The 9,358-nt window shown below is 41.2% G+C and overlaps 1 protein-coding gene across 1 annotated transcript in view; it reads left to right on the forward strand.

Annotated features, from left to right (window-relative positions):
- Nucleotides 1-5,846: 5,846 nt before the first annotated feature.
- The window catches only part of LOC135255504 (synaptic vesicle glycoprotein 2B-like), a 30,016-nt gene continuing 26,504 nt past the window's right edge, over nt 5,847-9,358 (forward strand). Inside the window, exon 1 of the mRNA XM_064336757.1 lies at nt 5,847-6,063. The gene's annotated coding sequence lies outside the window, so the exon portion shown is untranslated. The remainder of the gene's footprint in view (nt 6,064-9,358) is intronic.

The following is a 9,358-nucleotide window of genomic DNA, read 5'->3' on the forward strand; positions in this document are numbered from 1 at the left end:
CTTATTTTCTGGTGTTCGCGACCAAGTAATCAGCATAAATATTCAGTTAGCAACATGTTTCCTAATGTAGAAGCCCTGTCAAGCCTGGAGTATAGACAGTGCAGTAAGCATGCCCAGCCAATATACTGTATACTCCAGCTGTATGTAAAGGACAAAGACAGAGCCAGAACCTCCATCCCACTCAACACCTGGCCTCTTTCATGGTTGTTACGTTAGGTAGGAGCCCGAGTGTCCTTTGTTCCAACCCACGCACAGTGCGTCTTCTCTTTACCGAGTTAGAGATCAAAGAAGGACTTGAAAGTAGTTTTTTTGATATAAAAAATAACATAAATAATACAGTTGCTCTGGTTACTGAAAGGGATGGAGAAGCTGTGTTGAGTACTGCATGGCTGATTTATGAAGGGGGGGGGGGCGCTAAGGTTTTAATGACGATTTGTGCCACAGTAGCGTGCTTGGGGGCAGCTTTGTGATTGATGGGGAGAGCTGCCTCTCCAATCTGTCCAGATGGATTTACTAAGGACAGAGCGGCCCTGCCTCCCTCACCTTCAGGTCCCTCCTCCATTCACGGAATCAGAGAGAGGATTACACCCAGCAGCTCTCCTCCTCAATTAGGAGCAGCGCAGAGGCAAGCAGAGATCTCCAGCGGGAACTTTTGCTGTACAACAGCACCGTTCAGCACGCTCCACAAAGAGTGGGCTGTGATGCGTTAGTGCAGAGAAACATTTTCATTGCATGTTTGAAATTCTGAGGTTCTGAGGTTGACTCCACATTGACAGTGCATTATCCAATATGAGGTTTCAAAGAGGGAAGTATTCTCTTGCAAATTGTAGTGAGGGGGTGAGAGGAGCCACGCTGTGATTCTACGGGGACTCAATTTGTTCACAATGTGAGCAATACTGTAATTTATGCAGTTTTTATATCACCGTGGATGGCTTGTATTTTTAAACACTTGAAACATGAAAATTGACATACTGTTTACTGGTATAGGTTTAGGTAGTTGTATTTGTTAATGTTATCCTGGACTAATGCAGAATCATGCAGAAAATGAAGAGGGATGGGATGTGTTTGGTGAATTTTCACAGATCCAGCATTCCATAGAGTGAATATATCAGGTTATGAAACTGTTGTTTGGCTGGGTGGTTTACAGAAAGAGTCTGCTATCATTGTATTCTCACTTCTTCCAAGGTTTTTGTGAAATTACGTCAACAAACACCCAGCACTGGGTGTGTGAGGTGTTAAATTCATCATGACTCTGAAGCCCTTATTCTGTATGCTTCAGTGTCATGACAATGAATGTGTGTAATGTTTAATGGACAAACAACTAGGTTAATTTCAGAAGTTCCGAAATCCACAATGTGAGCAATGAGGAGAGAGGAGAGAGTTGGATTACCAACAGAGCCCTTCAGGAGCTCTCTTAGGCCAGTAGATCGTGATGAAGCCCTTTTTGGCCACAGCAGCCTTGTGACTAAACAGGGCCCCCCCGACCAATCTCTGAAGCCCACCCCCTAACTGTCTGGTGTAATCTATTCTTGATGGCTGTCAGTTTGCTGGCTGGATTTGTGCAGTAATCCCACACGCGTCTAGGGGGTCCCCCATAACCAAGGCACTTGGCCACTGGCTCGCTCATGCCCCTCCCAGACACCGCTCCACCAGTCACCAGAAACGGTAATCCTCACAGGATAAAAAGCACTGAGCAGAAAGGATGAAGGACACCGGGGCACGGAATTAGGAATGCGCTAGCCGCCAGCGCGCTAGGCACAGTTCACATCGACTCACGCTACCGCCCCGGTAGTCCACCATAGGGAATTCTGGGAAAAAGAAAAACAACAGGCAGAGTGACAGGCAGGAAGTGCAATGAGCTCCAGAGTGCCACAGTTCTCTTAGTTGGATGTTTCAGTGGTGAATATAGTTACCAGGCAGGAGCAAGTTTTTCTGTATTAACCATCCTGGTTTCTGGTGTAAATTTTGTCATCATCAACATAAATAAACATATATGAATAAATAAATTAATTAATTAATCTGCATCTAAAGCCGCGTTTCCACCAAAATTACCCGGAACTTTCAGTCCCAGGAACTGCTTTACCAGGAACTAAAAGGTTCCTTCAGCCAATGGCTGTCTGCGTTTCCACCGGGGTCTAAAGTCCCGCGAAGATTAGGCAAATTAGCCCACTGACGTTTGGAAAAGCGACGTTGTCCTCGGTCCATCTGTCATATGATTTCTTCTGTAACACCATACTACCACCGAAGTAGCCTACATTATTTTCTAATAACCGGGACAGCCCGGAGGGGTTTATTCCACTTATATACAACGGGTTGCCAACAATGACTATATATGGTTACTTTTGTATTTATTGATTTTTATCGATTTAATCACATGGAATTGAAATATTCTTCTGCAGCCGTTTGGGCATATTTTACCGTTGTCAAGCAAAACTGTCGTTGGTAGTTGAACTTGGACCGTTATGCAACAAATAGGATATAACAGACCAATAGTCAGATTGTAACTGTTTTATATATCCTCTCAAACACATTCATTATGTTTTCATGCGAACATTCGCTTTCATGTCTTGACATCCGTAGCGACAGAATGCATTCACATTTCCAATATAACTGGCAACAACAGCAGAAAACATGCACACGTTGTAAACAATTTGCTGTTTGATTACTTTCTCATCGTCAATTCTATATAGGCTAATCGCAAAATGACAAGAATAGAACGAAAACTCGGACTTGCGTGAAATTTTAAATTAGTAGTGGTACAGCCACCGTTTGTTTTCCTTCGGAGTTACTGCTAGCCGAGCAGCGAAGTGTGCCCTCCAGATGCGAACCATGCACCATAAATTAGTCCATAGTCTTCCTGGTCTTTTTGTGAAATTGAAGAATGGCAGAGTAAAATTACGGCAGTCTGAAAAAGCTAAAGGTACTATTACTAGAATTAACCTGTTATTTTACCATGACAAAAAGTGCGGAAGGTGATTTCCAGTTTGCTTTTACTGTATCACCAATGTGAATTACGCAGAACTACCGCATACCTCACATAACTGTATCAAACGTTTTGATTCAATTACAATGGGCTAACAAAGAAAATCCGGAAGAAAATATTCAGCAACCGAATTAATCCGTTTGAATGTTTTAGTACGTAATATGCTGTCCCAGCACGAATGCTTAGCATTTTATAAAACGAATACTAAAGCAAGAAAAGAACAGAAGAGCACACGTTATAATTCCAAGACGTTGGCAGGCTATAACCAAAACTAGGCTACTGCGCTGCATAACATACAAGTTTGATTTGAAGTTATTATGAAAATAAATCGGGTTGCGCCGGCATATTTTCAAACATGGCGGGTAATGGCGGAAAATAAATACAACACAAGTGCTGCGAGTACTCGACCAATCAGAAATGTTCAGCGCTGCAAGCTCCACCCAAAAGGTTCCTGTACTTTCGGAAAGTACTACCCCCCGAGCAGGAACGTTTTGGGGGGTAAAACAAAGCCCCCAGAACTAAATTTAGACCCTAGTTCCTGCGGTGGAAACGCACTGAGTTCCTCAAAAGGTTCCTAGTTCCGGGGTATAGTTCCTGCGGTGGAAACGCGGCTTAAAAATAATAAGAAATTCCTTATGCCCAATTAACCAGCCGCTCCACATAAGGGTCAGAGTGTCAAGTGGGTTTGCTAACTGTGTTTCTTGGCATGGCCTGCAGTCATTAAATATTCATCAGGGATGGCAGTGAATGAGAATGGATGTCTGCAGGGCCTGGCTGGTGGGTGGGGAGAGTTGAATGGAATGACACTGATGGGCGTGGAGGGGGTAGGGTAGGGAGTGAGGCAAAGACAGGGGAGTATTTGATCTATATTTAGGCAGTGGCTCTACTGGGGTGGAGCTAATCCTCTTTGCACTAGAATTATCTGGCCTTGGGATTAGGGAGCTTTGCCTCTATGCAAGACATCTACTCTTCATAATGATGTCCCATCCCAGGATGAACCAACTGGCTCGTCCCCAGGGTGGGACGTAAGGCTGTCCATGTCACTGCGTGAACCATAGCAAAATTCCATTTTAGGCATTCAGAATTCCTGTCCAGGGCATGACGCGTTATCCAAAAATCTATAATCCTGCTCTAAATGCTACACGGAACAAAATGGCCAACTACAGTGAATCTCAAAGCTGATCTTTTTGGATCGGTGGATTCCAGCAGGGTCCAACTAGACTGCGTACCACAATTCACATTTGTGGGGAATGTTTTTGATCAAGCTAGACAGCAGTGCAGTTCCTTTTGAAAAGTGGCCCATTTACAGGGATTGGCTCATTGCCTGTGGGGCCTAGCCAGCGCTAAAAGGAACGTTCGTCGGCACTGAGCTCTTTACATCCACAAGCAGTTGCTTTGTCCCCACCCTTCCATCGAAGTGTCAGGTTGGGAGAGATGCAGGCAGACCAGGTTTCCACAGGTTGGTGGGGGGGGGGGAATAACCACCATCCTCCAACTCTGAGACTATTTCAGGTATTATTATCTTCAGGGATATTATTATTGCATCATTAAAATCTGTGGATAATGAGAATCAAACAGCATTTCATGGTGGAGGAAGACGGAGAAAGTGATTCATGCCAAACGATCGTTTATTCAACTGATTTTGATTAAAAAGCCAGGCCCATAAATTCTGTGCTGAAAGTGCTCCCTCTCCTGTTCATCCTTCTCCTATAATTGATAATAACACGTACTGATTCTGATGACGTTCACAGACTCTGCAGTTTCAGTGGGAGAGGTAATTGTCTATTTATTTTCAGTGGTTCACTGCTATTGAATACTGTGATGGATACATTAAACTTAATTGCACTGACAGGAAAAAAACAAAAAACAAAAACAAAAAACAAATGGAAGAAAATAACAGATCAATCGTACATCGACAAACCCCCTGGGCCAAAGACAATGTGTCGCTGTCCTGACACAAGTTTTACCTCAGGCTGGCGTGAAAGCAAAAGGCCAACAACAGCAAATGAAATGCCAGCGTGCACATGCTTGTAAACAATATGGAATTAACATTTAAACGGCAATATCACTTGAACTTGATATGTGATCACATACACAGCTTATTTATTAGCTTCTCTGAATATGAAATCCATCCTGATTGGCCTTTGATGAAAAATTCTGTATAGCTCTTTTTTTGACTTCAGTAACACATTGATGTTACTGCTCACAGGAGACCTACAGTATGAATAAACACCTGTAAAAAAAGGATAAATGCAGCTTTTCTTTCAAACAGCATTATGCCCATTACTTTAAAATGGTTTTATCATTGCAATTTCACCCCCTAGCCACATGTAATAACTGCATTGTTACGTGGCTGGGAATACAGTAGTGATATCTTATCAGTATATTGTGTGATTTATAACATCAATTTACTTTTGTAGCATATTACTTCACTGCCTGGTTAAGCTTACTCAACTTGATTGACAAGCAAGCATTATTAGAGGTCCTGAAATCCAGTGTTTGCAGAACTCTGTCCTCCTTATGAAAACTGCATATAGCAGAGCAGTGCATGTTCAACAGGCATATGCCTGGGCTTTTGTAGGACTCCTGAGAGTTGAAGAAGCCTTTCTGCACTCTCTCTCTCTTCTGTGTGCACAGCAGCATTCATTTCCCGTTAAACTTAAAAGTCAACAGCACATCTGTCACATTAGGTAGCACACCCCCGTTGCATCTGTTTGGCTCAATTCCTTCCCACTTCTGCACTACATCTCTCTCTCTCTCTCTCTCACTCACTCACATACACACACACACACACACTCACACAGCCCCCCCCCCCTTTCCCTCCCCATCCGGGGAGAGAGAGCTTGTTAGTAGTGAGCTGCGATGGATGCAACCATTTGCACAGGCGCTAGCAGGTTGTTGAGGGAGCTCGTCTCGAGATGAGCCGGGAGGATCGTGAGGTCGGACCCTAATCTCCTGTTCTGCGGCTTGGCTGGCTGCAGGAGCGGCTTTCGAGGCTTACTTTGTGCACCGGTCTCTCTCTGGATCTTTTTTTCCGATATTTTGGGCATTGTTTTTGCGTTGAGGGAATGCCAATTAAGGTAAGAAAGTAGCACAATTCTGTTTGTTAATGTTCCTTTATTGCTGTTGTGCGTTTCCTCCCATTGCCATTACTAATTCCGGACGCGTCTTTCTAGATATTTCTTCTATTGGGCTTTAATTCTAAACTTTGAACTGCATTCATTTGCTCATAAAGTATACAATTTATTGTTCAATAATTCATTATCAAACAGTCTTCTTGAGCAACACAGCTAAAAGTTTTTATTGTTTTATTTTTTATGATTTAAAAAATTGCATTTTTTTGGCTGACTTTCAGGAATTGATATTCAACAAAAACAGTGACAAATGACGGTCTAAACTGAAGAAACATTCAGAAAATTATTGAACAATAAATGAAGGTAAAATACATATTTACCATGCTTTACATTACAGCATGAGTGCCTGAATATATTTGGAAAGCTATTATAAAATCAATAAAAAAACCTCCAATTATATTGTACAGGAAACTGATATGATAGTTCTGTCCCTAAATGGAACACTGCTGATCAAATTGATTGATGGTGGTGTAGGATTTCATAAGCTAGGAACCATAATGAGGGAAAAAGTTACGGGGAACCAAATTTAATGCTGCAAAATGAATGCTTTAATGGATGCTGACGTAAGAGAAAATAATCTTTAATCATGACGTGTGGAAGTTGTTCAATTTAGGTATTATGTTATTGTATTGCTGTACTGCAAGATAAAATACATGTATACTGTATTGCTATATTGTTCTTGGCACTTCTCATACAAACAAGATAGCGCTTCATGCATGAGTGCAAACTGTAACTCTCCACGTCTTGGAAAACAGCCTGGGTATTAACTGTGCATAAATTGAAGTCTTTTATATGCAAAAAGACCTGCAATAAAAATGCATGCTTCAATGTCTTTAGATTTCACAGCCAATGTGGGCCTATCTGTGCTTAACTGAGATGCTCATGTGTTCATGCTTTTTGCTTCACTTCATTGGAGAGGCAGGGCTTAGCTGTTTGGATTGAAATTAGACCCTACAAAAGCCATTGAGGAAATTCGTCCTCTAGTACACATTGTCATTCCACCATGACCATCCTAATTCTCTTTTCTCTCCTTATGCTCTCAAAACACAGTCGCTACTTAAATATGATGATCTATTGGACTTATTATCTGTTACCAACTTAATCAGCATATAATTTGAAAAGTCTCATGTTATCAACAGGGATCTCTATACCTTTTGGAAATGGATGGTAGCGGAGTCATTCTGTACGCAGGGCAAGATAAATTAAGAAAATAATTATTGCACTAAATAATCAATAAATTTATACAAGCTAGAGAGGTACTTTAGGACTGACATATACCGGTAGCCAAGATGTAAAGTGTGTCTTTGCCTTGAACATTGGTCCAACTTTCCCCTTGAACTCTGTTGTTCTGCTGAGACAAATGTGTCCTTCATATTTACCCTCCACCAATTAGTCCCTTGGTGATGACATCACACAGGCCCTGCCCACCACACCCACACTCATCTGTTACAATGCAACTATGCTTACAGACATTCTGCTTGGACAGGAGCAGTAATTCACACATTCTATTGACTCTATTTGCATGCATATAGAGCAGCCTCAGTCCCTGGACATGTTTTACTATATACTACAATTATATATTCTGTTGTGTTCACTGCAGCAGTTGTCAGAGGACATCAATTTTGTTATATTCCATACCTACATATGCAATTTGTTTTGTTTTTAGTTGCTCAAAATGGCCTGTGGCAGTCATTAATTTCACAGCATTACACTTAATATCTAGCATTAGGTATTTCTCAGGCACACATCTAGTGAACATTTAAATGACAAAATATTGAACGCCTGACCGACACTGGTGTTTACTGTGCTATTTAATTATTTTGGTTTGAAAAGACAGTTCTGTGCGTAGGTCCAAATGATGCATTACTTCTTGATCTACTGAACAAAATTTGTGGTATTTTGGCTTTGAAAATTCTTCTTGTTCTTTATGTTAACTTCCATTTTCCCACATTTCCCTTTTCCCATTTCAGTTTTTGTGTACTCCGGGATCTCCTGTTGCTAATTCTACCAAGCAGAAAGTGTGTACATTGTTTTGGTTCAGCTGTTACAGAACCTGAGGCTGTTTTCTACAATGTGAATGTGGTCTCAGCACTGTAAAGGAAAACAACACATTGTGTTTTTGAATATGAAATTTTAATGAGCTATCTTTAAGGCAGCTGTCACTCTCTCCATGAAACGCTGTTTGTTCTTATCAATTGGGAGCCATATTTGAATAATAATCACCTGGAGATATGGTATGATATGAAAGCTTTGCCTCTATTCTCTATCCACCACAAAAGGGAAGAGACACTGTAAACCACATCGGCTTCTAAGTTAATTGCTTTTTCCCCATACAGTCCTGAGGAAACAGCACATCCAAATTAAAGTGAAGCTAACTGCTTAAAGTTCCCTTTTAATCATTTACTAGGGCATATCATCAGTTCTTCACAGAAAGAAATAAAAAGAAGATGGTTGATTGCCTTCAGTGCATACTTTATTCAAATTCAGTCAGCAGGTTTGAAAATGTTACCACTGCTGATCTCATAAGCCACAGGAAATAAGGCTCACAGCTGGTGTTGGGTTTAAAATATTTAACGTGAGTTGGATCGATGAAAATTCGGTTCCCCTCATGCCATATCTGGAACTGCGCTTTATCTCCCAATCAGATGCATCCTTTTTTTTTTTTTTGGAAAGCACGGCCAACTCAAATCCATTCAATTGTGCTCTGAAATATATTCTTCATAACAATCTCCTGTGCAGGCTGGCTGACAGCCTCATTGACTGTTTCATTAAGAGAAAGATTCATGAGCATTCGGCTGGAAATGGCTGTCAGCGGCCCAGCCTCTAGACATGAAAAAGGACGCTGGTTTGCACCCAGAAACAAAGCAGGTCTGCTTCGTGAACTTGTCGCGTATGTAGCCATAAGGGGGATTTTCAATGTAATGCAACAAAGCGTGTGTGAAAATTCTGCCTGAATTCAAACAGGACTCCATCAGTCATCTGAACATCGAGTGATTTTAAATATGCAAGCATACTCAGCCAGTTCACTAGAACTTTGATCAAATATCACTCCTAGGAGTCCACATTAAAAAAGCTAAGCTAAGCCACACTGGAAAAAATGTGGTTTGAGCAGTACATATTGCAGATATTATACTGCTGTTCCCTAATAAATGTTCAGGTATCTAACTTGACTAAAGAAAATGCCATTATCAGTAAATATGAAAATATAAGGTAATGTAATATAATGTGTAATAAGTATTAA

This window comes from Anguilla rostrata, chromosome 5 (assembly GCF_018555375.3).
Source record: "Anguilla rostrata isolate EN2019 chromosome 5, ASM1855537v3, whole genome shotgun sequence".
NCBI lineage: Eukaryota > Metazoa > Chordata > Actinopteri > Anguilliformes > Anguillidae > Anguilla > Anguilla rostrata.